The sequence below is a fragment of the Pinus tabuliformis genome, chromosome 8 (genome assembly GCF_031772625.1).
Source record: "Pinus tabuliformis cultivar Carrire ecotype Pingquan chromosome 8, CPIR1, whole genome shotgun sequence".
Lineage (NCBI taxonomy): Eukaryota > Viridiplantae > Streptophyta > Pinopsida > Pinales > Pinaceae > Pinus > Pinus tabuliformis.
The window spans coordinates 366,153,134-366,174,814 of NC_142294.1; positions in this window are offsets into that span (position 1 = coordinate 366,153,134).

Below are 21,681 nucleotides of genomic sequence, written 5' to 3' on the forward strand. Positions count from 1 at the left end.
GCAAATGTTCGTTATCTGAATGTGAAAATACAGTTAAATCATCTAAGTATACAACCAAGAAAACATATTTTTCATCTGAAAAGGCTATGTCCATGGCACGCTGAACAATGGCCCCTGCATTTTTTAGAACAAATGGCATCTTTGCATATATGAATGTGCCCCAACGTGTGGTGAATGTTGTCTTGAACTGATCATCTTCATGCACTAAAACTTGGTTGTAACCTGAGTAGCCATCCAAAAGTGACAGTCAGGAAGTGCCCACAACTCTTTAAAGGATATGGTCCATTTTGGGAAGCGGATAATTATCTTTCAGAGATACTTTGTTCAAGTTTCTGAAGTCTACACAGAGCCTAATCTCCCTGGTCTTCTTTCTCGTTGGGACTAGATTCGATATCCAATCATAAAATCTGATAGGAACAATGATGCCCACCTTGTAAAGTCTGTTAACTTCTTTCTCTATGGATGGAAACAACCTTGGGTTAATCCTCCTTAGCTTTTGTCTGAAGGGTTTTTGATCGGGCTTGATTGGGATGGTATGTTGAATTATTTTCTTATCATACTCCTTCAAATTTGCATAATCCCAAGCGAAAACATCAGAAAATTTAGACAATAGATGAATGTATTTCTATTTTACCTCGGGAGACAATGTTTTAGACAGCTTGATCATTTTAGGTTTGTCTGTTGTTTGGATGTTCACATCTTCGACACCTTTCTCTGCAGGAACCAATGTAGGCTTCCTTGCTACATCATCTTGATCAAAAAAGTCTTCCAAAGGTACAAGACCTTTCGGAATATTTTTATCTTTCAACTATAGTATATCAACTTGAGTTGCCTCGATGACTTGATCATCTTCATCATAAACTTCATCCATAGAAAAATTTTCAAACTCTCCTTAACTCTGAAGAAAGTTATTTACCTATTTTTCATCCCAGAATACTTGCCAATATCATAAGTGTTCAGGAACAAAGGGCCGATGCTTCACATGAATCTTGAATTTTTTGTTAGAAAAAATGAGAATTTTAAAATTACTTGCATTTGTAGCTAATGAATCTTCCATAAGATTCTGAGTCCTTGGTACAACTGAAAGTGTATAATCAGGAAACATCCTAAGAATATCTAAAACCACATTTCTATATTGTTTCATTCATGGATGGTGAGCTTGATATTCACCTTTAACTTGCATAATTACAAGTTCTAAGTCACCATACACCGAAATTCTTCGTGCACCTAACCTCTTCAAGATCTTTAAACCTGTGATCAGCGCTTCATACTCCGCCTCCTCATTAGTGCAATCAAAATCTAACTTGTATGAGAATAATATAACATGCTGAGGGAGCTCACCTTGCTGTTGACGTGGACTTCAAATCCAAATTCCAATACCTACTCTGAATTTCCCAAGAGCACCATCAAATTCCATGGTCCAAAGGCCATTTTCCTCTTCCAAGAGTTGTTCATCTTTTTTTCTGTTTTGGGTCAATTTTATGAAGTTTCCCTTCAGACTGTTCTGAAGTTTCCATTACCTTCCTGATTTGAACCTTTTTCTGCCTTATTTGAAGGCTGTACGGATGAGCTTGGAAGCTCTTCTTTTTCTTGATCTGAAAATGTCTTTATACAATTGAAAATCTCGGGTACATCTTTAATTTCCATAAGCTAACTATTTGCATCATTTAGTCCACTATCATTATATAAAATAAAATATTCTAAATCTATATGTACATCATTTATAGGATGATTATTAGGCTTATCCTTGCTAGTTATCATGAACTTCATTTTCATTTCTCAGTACAACTTTCTCAATTTCCCGAAAACCGAGATGGTAGCATAGGATAAGTCTAACTGCAATGTGCCTATTAGTTTCGTTCCCCAGGATCTCGAACATAACATGCCAAATTGTGGTGGTATATCGGCTACCACCACATCCATTAAAACATTCTTTGCAGGGATTTGATCCAGGGATACCGCCAAATGTTTGATTAGACCCAGACAACAGACTTTACCGGAATCAAAAGAATACAAGTCATGGTACTCACAAGTTATATCTAGACCCAACCTTTCCATGATGGCTTTTGGCTTTAAAATATGAGAGGCTCCAGAGTCAAGCATGGAGTTGTGAAGAATGAATTGGTGGATTCTTAAACTGAGATAAAATGGAGAAACATCACTATCTGCTGACTGAACATCAATGGATGGACCAAAAATCATTTCAAGTTGGTCATCTTCAATATTAACCATGTCAGAAATAGGATCAACTTTGAGAATTTTAACTATATCATACTAGTAATGGCTATTTTTGACTAGTTCAGTAAGAGGGATTGACACTTTCAACTTTGAAATTTTAGTTTCTAGATTGAAAGAACTAGATTTATCTACCTCTCTTTGGACATTGTCTCTCTTCTCGGGCAGATCTCTTGGTATCTGATCCTTCTTTTGACTGTCATGATCCTTGTTTGGACTACTTGTAGATGGTTGTTTTGCTCTGCTTTGATCGGCTACTGCCAGCTCTTTACCTTTGCTTTGACTACCTTGAGGATTTGATTTCTGTTGGGTATCTTTCTGCTGTGATGTCCTTTTCTGAATAGGAGTGATTGGGACATCCCTATTCCTCAAAGAATATTGCTTCTGCTGAGAACTGAGTGCATTCAAATATCCTCTTTGATAATCATTGGTTTGGGTCTCCAATGCATTGTCACTTTCCAGTATGTAGTCCTCATCTTTAGGATCCTCCACCTTCTCGACATACTTCTCATTTTCAGTCAAGAAAATGGGATGGTAATCTTCCCTAAAGAAGTGATTTTCCTCAAAAATCGGGTTTGTTTCATCATCAAATTCTCCTTGAGCATAATTCTGCTGCAAGGGTGTCCAAATTGGCTGCTGAGATGTCGATGCTTCAGAAGCTTTCTGCTCTCTTTGTTTTATCTTGTACTAAGGTTGCTGCTGATTTCTGAAGTTAGGATTTCTAACTTGGGGCTCCTGAGGTCTATCCAAATTTATCATCCAGTCAGCCATTCTTTCCATGGTTTTGATCAGTGCATCTAGCTTAAGATTGGTGGAAGAAGAAGGTTCTTCTTTGATGGTTACTCTCTTTTCCGGTTTCTCATGTTTCAACTGAGACTTTTTAATCATCAAGTTTGCTTCCACACTTACCGCATTGTTTTGCATGTCTTCCAGAGTTGTAGGATCTCTTTCCCTCAATTGATAAGCCATCTTCAAATCAAAAGCATCCAGGTAATTTTGAAGTGCCAAATCAAGTGGAGGTTTCATGTTATCCAAAATGGAATTGTAGATCTGATTGAACCTTATAGTGAATTCCTGAACCATCTCATTAGGATTCCTCTTCAATGTGTTGTATTCCGCCAAGATCTACAATGGATTCTTCTTTTCCTGCCACCTAGATAAGAACAACTCATTCAACCTCTGAGGAGTATCAATGGAGCCTACTGCCAAACCACGGAACCATTTTTTGACATCTCCAGAAAAAATTTGAGCCATTAGTCTCATTTTAGCATCATCATCATCGACTTCCTCTAAGTCAATGAAATCAGCCATCTTATCAATATGTTGTTGCATTGTGACTCCTGGGCTACCATCAAACAGAGGAAGCCTCTGGCCATAGGTCTGAGGTAAAGCTTCCAACTAACCAGGTAACACTAAGGGTGCAAACCTCACCATAACTCCTGGAGAATGGTGAATGGGAGCTGTAATGGGTTTTGTTGGCTTAGATGAAGATGTGGGAGGCAATGTGGATGTTTTTGAAGGTGTAGTAGAGGGTATGGTAGACGATAAGATCTCAAGTTGACACTAAATATAGGCCTTTTCAGCAGTGATTTGTAATTGATCAGCTAGGCTTTGAAGTTTCTCAAAATTAGACCAAACCTTGTGCTCAAGTTTTGAAGACTGAGAAGCAGCAGAAGGTTGGTTAAACAAAGACTTTGAGGCAGGAAGGTATGAGTCAAACTTTATGGGATCAAAAACTTCTTCGATAAGACAAGACTCGGACTTTGAAAAGAATAGGCATAACTCAAATTTAATGTCGAAAGGTATATCCTCAATACTATCTAATTGATTTGGCAAGGAAGTGGTCCTTTCCAATTTTGTGGTTTCAGTCTCGAGGAAAGGGACTTTAGGCTTTCTTAACAATCTTTCAGGATTATCAACCAGAGAAGGAGGATTTGGGTCAAGTTTTGACCTGGTATATATTTTCAGAGCTAGTATCTTAACAGGGTCACAAACAATATGAGGTAAAATACCTAACAATTTGAGCTAAACAAAGATTATTTTCAAAGGAAAGTCTTCAATAGTGAAATATAAAATTGGTAATGATTGAGAGCTTATCCATGGAATGAATTCTGATCGAACTTATGATTTGTAACATTCTTCACTTTTTGAACAAGCTATGATTGTCTTCAACTGAATCAACTGGATCAAGATGCAAAATTTGTCTCGTTTGTCTCCTCGAGGCTAGCTCTACGATCTTGACACTGCAATTACTGAATCAGCCTTTATGAATCTTAGTCCCATCATCTAGACCACTAAACACCAACGTAAACTAGTTGTATGCACAGGGAAAACGAATCTTTCGCTCCCCGGCAACGGCGCTAGTATGTTATCACTCCTCCGGATCTCTAAGGCAGAGGAATAGTTGAGATGAGGTAACCACAGACCAATCTTTTGACTTGGTAGCTAGCCCTACCAAGCCATATAGGGCTCTCTCCAAAGGATCACAACCATGAGGGATAGATGGATTAGGGTTTTAGGCTAGATATAGTAGCTCAAGGTTTGTTTGATTTGATTTCGTTGGGGTAGTCACTAGATGAGTGAATTAGGTCAAAGAGTGAACTAGGTCAGGGCAAAAGAGAATTAGAATTGCAGACATCTGATGAGGAAAGGTAGGAAAGTTACTTTAACACTTTGTAGTATAGTGATGAAATGGTTTAGACTAGTGAGGTGCTAAAAAGAGCATGAAGATCATGAATTATTTTTAAACTAAAGAAATTAAACAAATTATGATTATTTTCCCAAAACAGAGCATACAAGATGAATTATGCTTATCACACCTTGAAAATAAAACATATTTAGAGTGAAATGAATCATGAAGGGTACAAAACATTCATACATATGTGACTGAAGAAGAAACAATGTCAAAATAGCATGCCACATGAATCCCACCAAAATAGTTGCAACTCATCCAATATATTCCATGCCAAAGTTTGAAACACTAGTACAATATCCAATGGAGTCCAACCTGTAGAATGACTAAGAAAATACATAATATAGGCCTCAAACCAACTCATCCTAGCCTCAGGGGTCGAATCCATGAGAGGAGGAGGAGTTACAACAAAAATTGAACTGATAGCTAGAGTTTAGGTCAGTCAAAGTGACTCATCCCTCACTTTTGGAAATTGATTCATTACATCATAAGAAGAGTTTTCACCTAATGTATTTACCCTAGGTAATAGTAAAAACATCATTATTACATTTACATCCATCAATTACATGGGTTAAAACATGATTTTCCAAGTTGAGACTGTCAAAACTGAGAAAAATTATAAAAATGAGAAACTCAGAAAATTTGTGTCAAAAGTACAACGCCATTGTCCTAATTGCAGCGTCAACTTCCGCTCCACGTTTGAGGGGGTTCCCAGTGTCCAAATTGAGCCTAGTATAGATCAGTGGAAATTCAATCCTGTCTAGTTTCCAGATCGACCTTTAGTTTCAAAAATGGTCAATTTTTGACCCTCCAAAAGTTGATTCTCCCAATACTGGTCAAAAGCACAGCGCCAGCCTCCAAAACGGGGCAAAAACATAATTTTTTGGGTGTCTTTTGACATTTTGACTACCCAGTTGACCCCAAAAAACTTATCAAAGTGGTTTTCCTAACTGTAATTGGTCTTCTGAATCCAATGGAGGTTGCCATTTTGCATTTGGAGGTCCCTAGAAAAATCTTGGTAGTGTGACGGGTGCATAAACTGCCAAAAATGCACAAAACTTCAAAATTTCCTAAAATTGCCCAAAATTTCCCAACATTTGGCCTGAGGAATGCTGATGATGTTTGTAAAGCCATGAGTGATGCCTCATAAATAATTTCAATTTTATCTCCCTCCCTTTTCTTGGTTAGGGTTTCAATTTTCTCCTTTGCAGCTTTGAGTTTTGCCCTGGAAATCCTCTCTTTGTAGGCATAGTGTTTTTCCATCTTCTTGTGAATTTCATTATCCATTTTGGCCTTGTCTAGAAGATTTTCAAGATGGTTGTTTACCCTCTCAAGTAAATGCTCCCGTCCTCATTGACCATCTTGGCAAACTATTCATTTAGGGTAAGTTGATTGGCTAGTTCAGCCTCTTTTTGTTTTTCTAGCTCCAATGCTCTTTTTAGGCCTCTAGTCCTTGGCCTTCTCCTTGGCACCTGTTCCTCCCGATGTTCACCATATTCTCAATATGCTTCATCAAGTAAAGCCTTAGCCTTTTTAGCCTCCCTCTTTGCCTTGATGAGTTGAATCTCCATGAGCTCTTGTTTGGTCTCATACTGCTTGTTCTCCTGCTCATGGTATGAAATGATGTATCTTTCCCTCTGCAAGTTGACCTGGAGCTCTCCTATGAGTGCATTCTTTTCTCTTATCAGAATGCTTGTTTTTTCACTATCATCATGCTCACTTAGCTCAACTAGGTGAAAATCTTGCTCTGTCTCATGGAGGTCCTCCTCTTGTTGCTGGATTTTAACCTCTGTCATCTTCCCCTTTCCCTTTTGCACCTGCTTTGTTGATGAAGAAGGCAAATCCCCTCCCACAATCTATGGGGAAAACACCTTCTTTTGGCCTCTCTGATAAGTATGTGCCAATGTGCTCACATCTGTCCTCTTAGGCCTGATGAGCTCAACTCTGCTGGGTGACCCTGCATGATCATGAAATGGTGATGATGGTGGTGATAATGAGGGTGGTTGATTAGATGGAGGAATAGAAGCAGTGGGTTGAGATGAAGGGGGTATGGCTTCAACATGATGATCAGTGGGATGAGATGAAGAAGGCATACCTTCAGCAAGTGGAGTTGGTGGAGCAGTGAAGATGTCATTGGCAATGAAATTGTCCCATGAAATATGCAACTGATCAAGGTGATGAAGGACAATGATTTTGATCAATGAGTGATGGAAAAGGTTGTTCCCTTGCTGGTCAAAATCTCTCTTTTTCACAATGGAGGCCATTTTATCTATGCTTCTGAACAAATAGTATGGGATATTGAGGAATTTGACCCTTGTGAAGTGCATAAGCAGTCTAATGTGATAAGTATAGAGCCTAGAAAACCTACCTTCACAAGAGAAGTACTTCATGATGATTTTCATCAAGGGAGCATACCTATTTAGAAGGTAAGTGAAAGGGAACACCTTCCTCCTTTCGTTCTTATACAGTGGTTTGATAAATGGTTCATAATATTGATCCTCCACATCCTTTGATTTAAATCACTTTTCACCCATATTTGGAACCCTTGTGCCAACAACAATGATAGCAGTAGAAAAAGTGAAAGTCACTCCTACCAAGGTTACTTTATTGTCTTTAAGGTGTGATGCAAAGAGTATGGTCAAAATTGGGTGATGCTGAACTCTTTCAATCAATTTGCAAAAGTCAAGGCAACCCACATACTGAAAACATGAGGCTGCCATTGGTGAATAAATAAGTTCTTTGATGCTAGTGGGCTCTAGCCTTAGGATTCTGCCTCCTTTGTGTGGCCTCCTCTGTTCTCTATATTCTTCTTCTTGTGTGCCCTCTTCCTCGATATAATCTCTATCTTCCTCTGTAAGGTTTGCTCAAGAGATTCTAGAGATAAAGTAGGTGAGAATGGGAGGTGGGAATAGCTCTAGGGAATGGGGATAGGACTACAAAATTTAGGGAGATGAGGAGGTGGATTATGGAATTGTGGGAGGTGATGAGATGTGGACATGTGAAGGGATTTGGAAATGAGAATTAATTTACAGGTTTTAGGATAGAGGTTTCCTAGCAATTTTTTTTGGAAACCTAGGTATTAGGGTTTTGTAGGAAAAGTATTTAGGGACTAAGGAAAGATAGTGTAGGGGTTGGGATGGTCTCAACAGTGATGTGAGATGGGATTTCATGGGTTGTAGGCATCAATTTTTAAGATATGAGTAAACTTAAGGTTTTGTCCCTTACCTAGGGACCAAATTTACTTAGGATTTCAAACACCAAGAAAAAAATTGATTTGGGAGAGAAAATGAGTGGAAGAGAGGGTTACTTAGTTGATACAAGAGGAAAACCCACTCTTGAGGAGCTTTGAGAGGAGTTGGAGGTGTTTTTGGAACTTTGGAGGCTTGTTGGGCAAAAGTACAGTGCCTAACCTAGAAGTGCAGCACCAATGTTGAAAAACTTAGTGCCCATATCTCTAAGCACGACGTCTGGCTTCTAAGCGCAACGCTAAGAAATGTTTCTCGTCTGAGCCTACAAAACTGATTTTTTGAGCCAAGGGAGTGTGAGCTCGATCTTTAGGAGTGAAAATGGGTTTGATTTTGATGTCTTGGTGGCTTTTATACTTGATGAAATTGATGTTTTGGGCCTTGGGACCCACTTTCTTTCCTTTGTCATTCAATTTACCTTTGGAAACTATATCTTTACATTTGACCCTTTCTTGTACAAATTGATTGCTTGGTATACATTGGCATACTTTGACCTTTGACTTTTGGTCTTTTGGAATTTTGGAACTGAGTTGACAACTTGAGAAAAGTCACTTATTACATATAATGACATGAAATTACATAAATATAAAAAATAGGATTACATCTCTGTTTTTTTTTTTAAATAAAATTACAAACTGGAATGAATTTCTTTCTTAAAATCCAAATTGGAATTTTAGCAACCATGGTTACATGCTTGTAAACCCTCATCTAACTGAAAAAGGGATTTTATTTGCTTCTCTCTCATACTTTGCTGGCCTTATGCAGTGAAATGGTGTTTTATTGTACCTTGGAAAATAAAACCTAGTGACCTAATGGGACCTTGAATGACTGGACTTCAGGTGGACTTGACTGACACAAAACATGATGAAATGAGCTTTTATAGTCAATGTATGCTCAACAAGACACATGAAGGTGGGCTAGCAAATTTTGATTTTTGAGAGGGGATGGGGTTTCAACTTGGGCTACCATCAGTGAGTAAATTTTTACATGATGACCTAGGTGGAATGATAAAAATTTCAACATGGGACACTAATATGATATAAAAGAGGAGTTTTGATCATTGATGGTAGTATACAAATACTGACTCTAACAGTACCTATGAATAGATCAAGTGCTTGAGACTTCGTTTTTCTTCCTTCTTCACCAATGCTCTGAAACCATGTTAGAAAACCAAAAAGGCAATAAATGTTTTCTTGATCTTGATAATTACTTGTGATGTTTCTTATTATTACGATTATTTATATCTTCTTTCTTTAGTTCATCAAGAAATTACCAAAAGCGACAGAACATAAAGCAATAGACATCATATGTAGGCACATGCTAGGGAAGAACCCCCCTCGAGGGGAAAACCCAATCAAGACAATTCTTCCTTTCAATAGTATTATTTGAGACTCTTTACGCTACACCAAGACTAGAACTTCCCTCCACACCAAGTCATCCTCCCAAAATTTTGACCTCTTCCCAGCAACTTCGACTATGCAACAACTTACAGAAACTAGCTACTTCCAGAAATAGTGAAGCTTGGAGGACTTCGATATCCCAATCTAGGACACTAAATAGAGAGAGAGAGACACTAAAATTTCAATTTTCCTTGTCTCCTTGGACTTTCCCAAACTCGCATTCACTTCAGCTTCCCGGAAATAGACTTTGCACCTTTTCCCAGCTACATGAGAACTTCGCACTTATTCCCAGCAACAAGAGATTTTCGCACTTCTTCCCAGCTACAAGAGAATTCAAACTTGATGGGAGAATGATGCTCCAAATGAATTCAATGAGATTCCTTTTATAGGCTTCTTATGAGGTCGAATAGGGTCCTTAGGCCAACTTTATCTTCTCTTAGGCCGACATGGTGTGGAGGTTACATAATTCATATTTGACTCAATACTTAACATTTTTACATGATTCAAAAGCCCATGAAGGGTGTCTTTAAATGTACAATAACTCTATAGACTCAAAATAAATCCTAGAAGTCCTCAATGGGGACTTTTATCTAAGACAAGGTGACCCAAGCATGAAACCCATGCTTTAATAAGCCACAACAATAATAAGAAAAACTTATTTTCTTTATTCTTTTGACAAGTACATTACATAATGACTCAAGTACATTATTGAAGACCAAACATAGTTACATTTTCTAATAGAAGCGTCTACAAATAATAAGAAAATTGAAAGAAAAATTTCTTCGTCAAGTGTGGCAACAAGTGCTAGGTCTACTAGGTTACATGTTCCTCTATCTATGGGTTCACAGTTAGCCAACAATACAAATTTTCAAACGCCTTTGAAAGGATTCAAATAAAGTGAATTGAAAACAGCTTCATCAATTGCTAAATATAGTGAAGTCAATGTGGCATGTGCCAAATTTACCTCAGATGTATCCAAATCAAAATTGTATGGGATTGTCTCCTGAAGTAACCAACTTATATAATGGGGATCTACCAGACAGGTGGAACATTTGAAACATGTTTCAAGTGTATTAAGATGTAAAAAATTCATGATTCATATCATAAAAATAGACCCAAGCAAGGGCATCATCCAGTGTTCCTCAGTTTATTCAACAACAGGCACCCATGGACATATCTTTGTATATACATTCACAACTAAGTTGGACACATCCTCAAAATCTGTCATCTCGTGCCATTTCTTAGGGAGGTGTAAACTTGATGGTAAAACTGAAAAATTCAACCACATCGAGTCCTTTTAATTACAGGCAGAGATACCAACAGGAGTTGATACATCACATTTGAAAAACAACTATGGCATTCTTTACCTTCAAAACCTCTTTCTCAACGTACATCGGATTTTTCAAATTTGATTCCACCATATTCGAATGTAGGGTTTCAATATTCAAGGTCTCCATTTTGGCAGCACTCTGAAATGTTGGTTGATTCACAACCTGATTTGGAACTACAACTTTGATTTACTGAACATTTATCACCAAATCCATTGTTTTTTTTGTTATAAGCATGTATCACCATTTTCAATATTTGTAAATTTCCAATGGTTTATACAGACTACAAAGAGGGGATTTCTAAGAAAGGACCCATTATGTTGTAAATTAGTTGTACATGTTGTTGGGTTGTGTTATATTCTTTCCACGACTAGCCTACGTAGTTAACTAGGGGGTTAGAGGGGTGGTGGAGCCCCCCCTTCATTGCGCCGATTGTGCAGCGGGGGGGTGATAAGGGGGGCGGAAACCCCCCCATCCAAGGTGTTTGAGGGGGGCTATAGGGAAGCGCCCCGGGGAAAATGTTTTTGGACCCTATATTAGGTTGGGCAGACGTACCTATGGTTTTGTGCATGGTTTTCGCACATGGTTTTGGACGCAATGGTTTTCAGTTCATGGTATTGGATGCTTCGGCATGTATATATGTATTGTAACATTGAAAGGAACATAATGAAAAATCAAGCTGGTAGTCCTAGTTTTGAGATCCAAGGGAAAATCTTTGTGTATGTGTTTTATGTGTTATGCTCTCACATTATTTATTTTCTGCTGTTAGAATTCGTATGCGGGTAATTTTTGTACAGGGTTAAAACCTACATTTGGTATCAGAGTTGTTTTGGCTTCAATGGGACGCCTTTGTTGTTGAGGGGTTTTGCTCGGACTTATGGTAGACCCTGTTCAGTGGGAGATTTGCAGGATCGATTCTGATGGTGAAAGAAGATGGCGAGCAGTGGAAAGATAGAAATCGAGAAATTTAATGGTCAGATTTTTGAGTTGTGGAAGCTCAAGATGGAGGATCTACTGGTGGATAAATATCAGTGGATCATGGTAGATCTAGGTACTAAACCAACGGGAGTGTTCGATGAATAATGGAAGAAGTTGGATCGGAAGGCAAAGAGCACAATATGATTGTGTGTCTTAGATTCAGTATTGTTGAATGTATCAGGGGAAGCTACGACTAAGGCTTTGTGGGACAAGTTAGGGACTTTGTACCGATCTAAGTCGCTGGTGAATAAACTATTCCTACAGAAAAAGCTGTATAACCTGAGGATGAAAGATGGAGACTCGGTGACAGAGAATTTGAACGCATTTAATATTGTCGTAAGTCAGTTATTATCTGTTGATATTAAAATTTCAGATGAAGATAAGTGCATCAGTTTGTTTTGTTCTCTATTAGATTCGTGGGATAGTCTGGTTATTGCAATAGGTAGCAATGCAACTACTTTGCAGTTTGATGAAATAGTCTCATCCTTGATGACAGAGGAGATGAGATAGAAAAATATGGAGAGACAGAATTGTGATGCCTTGTTTGTACAAGGATGGTCCCAAAACATAAACAAAAATAAGTCATCGAGTGGGAGATCTAAATCTCCAGGAAAACCTGTAAAGGTGGTTTGCTGGAAATGCGGAAAGGAAGGGCACTACAAAAGGGACTGTAAATCTAAAGCTCTTGACAAAGGAAAGGGATCTAATGATGCTCCTTCTGCAGAGGCAAAAACCACCTCAAATGAAGGTGGGGATGTGTAGTTGGCTTATTCAAGTACACATGTAAATCATGAGGCATAGTTGATTGACTCAGGTGCATCCTTTCACTTCACTCCCCACAGAGAGTGGTTCTGCGAGTATGAGAAATACGATGGTGGTGATGTCTTCTTAGGGGATGATAGGTAGGCTAGAATCGTTCGTCGTGGAAAAGTAAAGTTGAAGTTGCAAGGTGGAAGTGTTAGAACACTTCCGGGTGTTATGCATATTCTTGCATTGGCAAGAAATCTGATTTTTGTAAGCAAGTTGGATGATGCAGGTGTAAAAATAGTGTTTGAGAAGGATACCTGCAAGATGGTTCGAGGAGCACTGGTATTGATGCAGGGAGTTCGGATTGGAACTCTATACAAGCTACAAGGCATCATTGTTGTTGATGGGTGCAATAGTTTTGTGGTTCCTGAAAGTGGAGTAGAAAATCTAGTGGTCTCTGGAGAGAAGACCATGTTGTGGCATCAAAGGCTTGGACATATTGGAGAGAAGGACCTTCAAATACTTCATGGTAAAGGTATGGTAGAAGGTATGAGTAATAGCTCTCTAGATTTTGATTTTTGTAAAAATTGTGTATATGCGAAGCAGAATCAAGTGAGTTTCCCCTTTGGTGGTAAGAGGGTGAAACATATATTAGAGCTTGTGCATAGTGATGTGTTTGGACCTATGAAGGTTCCATCACTAGGTAAGTCTGTGTACTATGTATCATTTATAGATGGTTTCTCAAGGAATACATGGATATATTTCCTTCAGAATAAATCTGAAGTCTTTGATAGGTTTAAAGAATTTAAGGCTCTGGTGGAAAAGTAGACAGAGAAGAAGATAAAGGTGTTGAGGATAGATAATGGTGGAGAGTTTTTCAGTGGTGTCAGGTTAGGACAGGAATTCTGGGCAAAGGAAGTGAAGACAACATGTTACCTGGTCAACAAATCACCTTCATCAATGTTGGAGGATAAGACTCCACAAGAGGTATGGACTGGTAAGAGACCCTCTCTTTCACATCTAAGGGTATTTGGATGTGATGCATATGTACATGTTCCAAAGGAGAAAAGAACCAAGTTGGATAGTAAATCTGAAATTGCATCTTTATTGGGTATAAGGATGGTTTAAAGGGTTATAAGCTTTGGAACCCAGTAACAAGGAAGGTTGTGTACAACCGATATGTGGTGTTCAAAGAGGTGAAAGATGTTATTAAACATGAAGTCCAACCAAAGGAACTTGAGAAGATAGAGTTTGAGCTTGAGGAAGAATCATACTCTACAGTAGAGGAGGAATCAGAAGATTAAGAGCCACAAAATCCGGGTGTGAGAAGATCAGTTTGAGAAAGAAGGCAGCCAGAAAGGTATAGTCCGTCTGCTTTCTGTTCAAATTTTGCTTTATCTGTTATTGATGATGATCCCAAAACTGTGAAGGAAGCAGTAGATTCAGAGAGTGGAAAACTCTGGAAAGAGGCCATGGTTGAAGAAATGGCATCTTTGCACAAAAATGAGGCTTAGGATCTAGTGGAGTTGTCAGATGGAAGTAAACCCATTGGCAGAAAATGGGTGTTCAAGAAGAAGACAAATGCAGAAGGAAAGGTGAAGAAATACAAAGCTTGGTTGGTAGCAAAAGGTTATTCCCAGGTGTTGGGAATTGATTTTGGTGATATTTTTTCTCCTGTTGCCAAGGTAGCTCCTATTAGATTACCTTTATCTGTTGTTGTTGCTTTTGATTTTGAGGTAGAACAGATGGATGTGAAGACAACATTTCTTCACGGGGATTTGCAAGAGGAGATCTACATGAAGCACCCTGAAGGTTTTGTGGTGAAGGGTAAGGAATAACTTGTATGCAGGTTAAAGAAGTCTCTGTATGGGTTAAAAAAATCACCAACAATGTGGTATTAGAAATTTGATACATTTATATGGGAACTTGGCTTCACCAAAAGCAAAGCAGATCACTGTGTGTATTTTAAATTAATTGGTGACCATGTTATTTATCCGGTCTTGTATGTGGATGATATGTTGCTGATTGGAAATGAAAAAGAAGTTATCCAGGATTTAAAGACCCAATTATCCTCCAAATTCGACATGAAATATATTGATGCTGCAAACTATATTTTTGGCATGGAAATTAAAAGAGATCAAGCAAAGAGGAAGATCTGGTTAAACCAGATTAAGTATGTCGAGACAATACTATAGAGGTTTAATATGCAGGATAGTAAACCAGTGAAGGTTCCTATTCATGTAGGTGTAAAGTTATCTGCCGAATAGTGTCCGAAGACACAAGAAGAGGAAGAGGACATGTCCCATGTTCCATATGCAAGTGCAGTCAGTAGCCTGATGTATGCAATGGTTTGTACTAGACCAGACATTGCACATGCAGTGGGAGTATTGAGTAGGTTTATGTCAAAACCAGGGAAGGAGCACTAGACAGCAGTGAAGTGGGTTTTTAGGTATTTGTGTGGCACTAGTGATTATGGTTTGTGCTACCAAAGAAGACTAGGATTGGACAGAGTTTTGGATATCTGTGGCTTTATTGATGCAGACTAGGCTGGAGATCTAGATCAGAGAAGATCTACAAGTGGGTATGTGTTTAACTTATTTGGAGGTGTAGTCAGTTGGATGAGTAAGAAACAATATGTAGTGGAACTATCAACTATAGAGGCAGAATGCATGGCAACCACTCATGCAAGCAAAGAAGCAGTTTGGTTGTAGAGATTGTGTTCAAGGACAAGGAGCTATAAGGATAGACTGTGATAGCCAAAGTGAAATTTTCTTGGCAAAGAACCTTTCTTATCATTCAAAGACAAAGCACATTGATTTTTAGTATCACTTTGTGAGGGATATGATAGAAGACAAAAAAGTGTTGATGGTAAAGGTGGACACTTTGAAGAATGTTGCAGATGCATTGACAAAATCTGTGATCTTTGAGAAGTTCTCTTGGTGTACAAAAACAATGGGTGTTGTAGGGTTGGATAAATGACTAAGCTCTCCCGTGGCCCCTTGTCGAAAGAAAATAGCAAGTAGGAGAAAAAAAAAATTGACCCTATATTAGGTTGGGCGGACCTACCTATGGTTTTGTGCATGGTTTTCGCACATGGTTTTGGACACGATGATTTTCAATCCATGGTATTGGATGCTTCGGCATGTATATATATATGTATTGTAACATTGAAAGGAACATAATGAGAAATCAAGCTGGTAGTCCCAGTTTTGGGATCCAGGGGAAAATCTCTGTGTATATGTGTTTTTTGTGTTATGTTCTCGCATTGTTTATTTTCTGTTGTTAGAATTCGTATGCAGGTAATTTTTGTACGAGGTTAAAAACTACACATGTACCAATTTCTAGTTCACACAGGCTAGTTTGATTGTTCAGTGTTAACATTATATTTGCAAATTTCATAATCTCGTCAAATATTCTTATGATACAAACTTTCCAGTATAATACATGTTCACAAAAATGTTGTCTTTTACTAGTGTCATGGCTTAAATTCATGTTCTTTTTTAGAAAATAGGTAAGTTAATTGCATCCCATGGAACATGGAATGATGTATTTGTATTCACTTTTCTTTCTCCCATTTTTATGTTGGGTGGTGTGGTAAAATATTTGTGAATTGTTTTTCTTCCCATAATTTGGATATATATTGTGTGGTGAAAACCACGATGACAGGTAGTTTTGAGTAGTTTCTTTGTGAGGAAAAATTGTTTCCAATATGTGAGTTGGATAAGAAGGCCCAAACTCGTGGAATGGTGAGTTCATTTTCTTGTGAATCCTTTGGGACAATCTTCAATTAGTGAAACTTCTCGGTATCTATACATGCACTTTTTGCCTTTTGATGCGTTCGACTAGTTATGAAATATTTGTAAACACTAGATTGGAATTAAATGCAATATGAAATATTTGTAAACACCATGTTGGAATTAAATGCAATAGTGAGTATCTAATGAACGTGGATGGATATTCAAGAGGTTTATTTTATACAAAGCAAAGAAATTTAGAAAATTACATATAATTTTTGGAAATCTTGCGAATTTACAATGTTCGTGGGAAAGGGAATTCATTTTAGAACCTAATTTATTGAGAAATTATGACAATATGAATCTCTTGGGACAATATTGAATAACTGGAAATTCTTCGAAAGCTTCAGGGCTGCATAAATTTGTCGCTTGAAAGCATGGACACTCATTAGTGAGTTGGAAATTGGTGCTGAGGATTAACGCATATCCCTATTCATGGTTGAATTGTAGTTTTCTTCTGTTGAACCAACAAAATCATCATCACAGCCCAGAATTTAGTTGAAATACTGCAACAACTTTCTCCCACAAACTCAGAATTACATTTCTTAGTAGAAAACAAATCTTGTGGGATCTTTTCATCAACATTCTCAATTTCACCAAATGGAGGGAAAGCATTGATACTTGAACTTATGGCCTGTTTTCATTGAAATTCATCATTATTATATGTTGGGAATTGCAAGAGTTATAAATTTTGAATAGAAAAGTAAACAATGAGATCTTAAAAATCCAGCTCATCTATACATAGTTCTTTCCTCTCATTGTCTGTCAAACTTTACATGGAATATGAAACTTGCAATGGATTTCTGACAGAAATAAAGCTTGATGTGGAAATTAAGTTTCTCACACGTTAGGAATAAGGCTTGATATAGTATTAAGTTACTCACACTTTTCTTTGTCTAATGGATGAACACTTGAAAAAGACTGATATTTAATTTATTCATCAAGATATCAGTCAATATTTGTCACAAGAATAACATTGCACCCATCCTTATTACATCCTATTTGATCATCATTGTTTCCACTATAAGCGCTTATAGTTTTGTAGGATATAAGTTTAGAGGGAATGACTCATTTGCTATTCCTCATGGCATCTGTAACTATTATGCTCCTAACATATTCTTCTTGATCAAAAACCTATTCAGGCTCCTTTCCCTCAACATTTCTTTATATAGAGCAATCATTGCTAATATCTTAGGGTAAATTGACTACTATATCACCCCTTCCATCCTCAGCTTCAATTATTCTTATGAGACCAGAATTATCTTCCTTAAATACATGTTCTTTGCCTCCAATTACATCAAGAAATGCATCATCCAATTTAGGAAAGATAGGTACATGTATTCCAAATATATGAATTATGACCTTGTATTTCCCTGCAAAATTTGGTATATCCACCAAGCTCCATATCCAAGATTATTTTGATTTCATGGCAGTCATGCCACTTTTCTTTTGGGATAGTAGGGACAGTAGGTACATTATTGTGAATCCAAACTCAATCACCAAATTGAAAATGAGGAGAAAATTTATCTATGTTATGAAATGCCTTGTTTTTGGCATACCTTTCTTGAAGTATGTCATGGGATCTATTATGGATATTGGCCATTTTTTGTACAGAGGAAGAAGCATTGCCTTGCTTATTTTGTTGGTGGGATGTGAATTGTGGATGGAGTTAAGATAGCATTTGGAATCTCATAAGGGAAATGATGTTGGAAACCATAACCAACTGCAAATTGAGAGTGCATTGTAGAGACATGTAATAGTCCCACTATTTGTTTTGATGGTGGTAAATGCAAAGAGCATGGACCAAGGTCATGTTAACTAACTCGACAGTCATATCACATTAATTGATAGCCTGAGAGTTTCCACAATGAATTTCAAGAATTGCATAAAGATATCAAGTCATGATTGGAAATTATGGTCAATGATAAACCACAATAGCTCCAAACTTGTCAAAAGAAGTATTTTGCAACTTTAGGGGCATCAATTTTCTTGTTGCAAGGAATGAACATTGTCATCTTTGAAAAATTGCAAACTACTAGAATGATACCTCTCATCCGATTTTGAACCTTTGCATATCTTTCATGGATTCTTGTATACCTCTCATGGATTCTTACACTCTTCTCCCTTCGCAATATTTTTCGAATCATGAAGATGTCACCATCACGAGGGAGTTTTTCAATCTCTTGTCCACTTACAAGTATGATGGTGAAGGCGAAGTGGCCTGGCCTGAGTACTTACATAACTTTCTTTCCATGATTCAGGAGGAAGATGGGTGTTCTGACGAACAGACCATATTGCTTCTTGCATACACACTTCGCGAATCTCCACTTCGATGGTTATGCAGGCTACTGGATGATAGTGTGCACTCACTTGAGCACTTATGTGATCTCATTGAAGATACTTTCTATCATTTTGATCCAGATCATCTTCACCAAAAATTGTTACAGCAACGGAAGGCTCTGCATGAATCGATCATGGATTTTTGGTAGCGCTTTCGTGACTTGCAGTTTCAAGCTCTGAGGAGCCAAATGAAATTTGCCTATCTTTGGGACTGTTTCGAGTATTTCCTTAAGAAATCTTCTCGTCGCAAGAAGAATATTGAAATCAAGACTCGCTCAACATTCTTCACTAATGGATCTGTGCAATATCATGTGGATGCGGTCACTGTCACGACTGACTATCCGCCATCCCCTCATTTAATAGCTCCATCAATACTGAGTGATGTTGAGGATCAGGCTCACTCACTTGTTCAGCTTGCACATCCTTCCAACATCACTTCACTCAATTTTCGCGCAATGTTGGTTGTGAGTCACTCGAGTTCCCATATGCATTATGTTCTACGACCTCCGTCTTCGCACTCGGTTGTTCCTCCGGATGATATTGCCTTGTGTTCTTCCATCTTGGACTCTTCACTTGTTGTGAGCGAGGAACAAGCCACTGACGGAGTTGGTGTTGCACAAACAACATGCATTGTCATTCATGAAGAGTATGAGTGGGAGGTTGAGCATAAACACTCGGCAAAGGATGACTCCCTTCCGTCTTGGCTCCCTTCGTTCTTTCCTAACATATTTGGTGAACCTGCCATCCATGATTTCACATATGTGTCTTCATCCACGGATGCACCCATTGTTGATCCCTCACAGGACTCACAGGATGTTGGTCTGTTATTCAGCAATGGAGAGGATAAGTTATTCATTGAAAATCCACTTGATCTTTCATCTGTCTTTTCTGGAAGCACGGAGGATGAGTTTGTTTGCTTTTCATCTACCCCTCTATTTGATTCATTAGATCATGAGGATGCCGATGAACTCATTGATTTTTTTTTATCGTGGCTGTCGTGATCCATTTAATCCCATATTTGATCACGATCATGACTCTATCACAGTTGATCTTTTGAAGCCAATGGTTTATGATGATCTATCTGATGACGAATTTGAAACACCCAAGACTGTTGAGGCACTTCAACTCAAGTTGATGGTTATGTCAAGCCCTCACTCTCTTGGGGTTAGTCTAACTTTCGATCAAGAAACTATTCAATCACCTAAGGCTCCTAATCACTCATTTGAATGCATTGAAGATCAATCTCACACACAGATCATACTTCCTCCACTCGAACTACACGATCCCATCGATCATGCATTGGAGGAATCTTACATTGCAAGCACTCGTTCATGACGCAAGTTACCTTTGTTTCTTTCGTTTTCTTACATGTCACAGCCAAGAGTGTGCTTATGCTTCAAAGTTGTGTGCATTGTCACATAGCACCATGATAAGTCCACAGACTACTCGTCATGCACCTGCACTCACTTATGTCATATGGACACTTTGAAACATGAGGTGTGTTTGTCTTCATTGTTATGTCTTTCTTGTTTGTTGGTTCGCACAACTGGGTTGCTCACGGACCAAGCCTTCACCAACATGGGTCAACCAATGCATCAATGGCTACATTGGAAATATCACTTCACGTGATCAGGCCCAGGCTCATGTACAGTTATCTTAGGAGTAGGAGTAGTGTTTTCTTTCGGTTAGTTTTCTTGCATGCGTTTTTGCTTAATTTCTTTGTTTGTATGTTTGTTTGCTTTCTTGTTTTCTTACTCACTTTGATTTCACTTTCACTTCTGCTCTTTCTTTGCTTTGTTGTTTGTTAGTTCGCTTGTTTAGTTCGTAGGTAGGTTTCACATGAAACCATGTATGACTTTTGAAACGAGTTGGGTGAAGTACAAGAGGGCTTGTATAGCTATCACTACTTGGTTATCTATTATCTTACCTCTGTATGAAGATCTTGTTACTTTTATTCCATGATACGTCGAAAGAAAATACGTACTGTTTCAAGTGAACCTTGGTGAAAACACAACACTTGAGCGCTAGTTGGTGTCACCTTCTCTAGTCAGTTTTTTTTGGGTTAACCCTTGTCATCTCAGTCAAGTAGAGTAAGGTGAGGGAAAAAACCTTAATAGACACGTCAGAGATACAATAAATTACTTCTTTGCTGGAACAACCTCTTTTTCTCTCAATAAGTCGGGATCCCTCTTTCTCCTCTGAAATGAATAAGTGTTATGCATAGTTATGAAAAAATGAAAAAAATGAAAAGTGAAAAAATGAAAAATGAAAATGAATAAGGAAAAAGAAGAGAAAGGCTTCTTTGCACAGAGAGGTGATGCAAGTAACTCCGCTGAGGTACTAACTAGGCTCGCTGGCAACGGATCCATGCTTGTGTTCCTATGTGACTCTGTTGAGGTACTGTCCAGGACTGCTGGCAGTGGAGCAAGACCAGAGATGAAACTAAGACTTTTATGACTATAATGTATGTGCATCAATATACCCCTCAACCCGAATCGAAACAACTGTGTTGCCTTGGCTTGGAATGTGTGTCAATCAACCAAGAACTTAGTAGATAGTACATCTTACAATCAAGCTGTTGTGAAACTAAGATGAGCTGAGAACTGAACAATACTTCCAGATGTGTTAGACTTGCTTTCACGAAAAAAGTCCATTCAGAGAGCCAGAGTTCTACCAGTGTCTTACCAAGTGTTGTAGCCGCTACAACCACCCTCCAAAATTTTTCCTTAGATTTGTTTTGGAGCCTCCCTACCAACTTTTCGCAACACCTTGTCTTGCTTCGTCAAGTACACAAGCTTCAATGTTTTTCTTGCAAAAAGGCATCCTATCGATCATAACTTGATGCATTCCCATCACAAGCTAATCACTCGGACTTGGTCCAGCTACAGGCTAAGCAACTCCCCCAAGAAATTGCGCATCTAG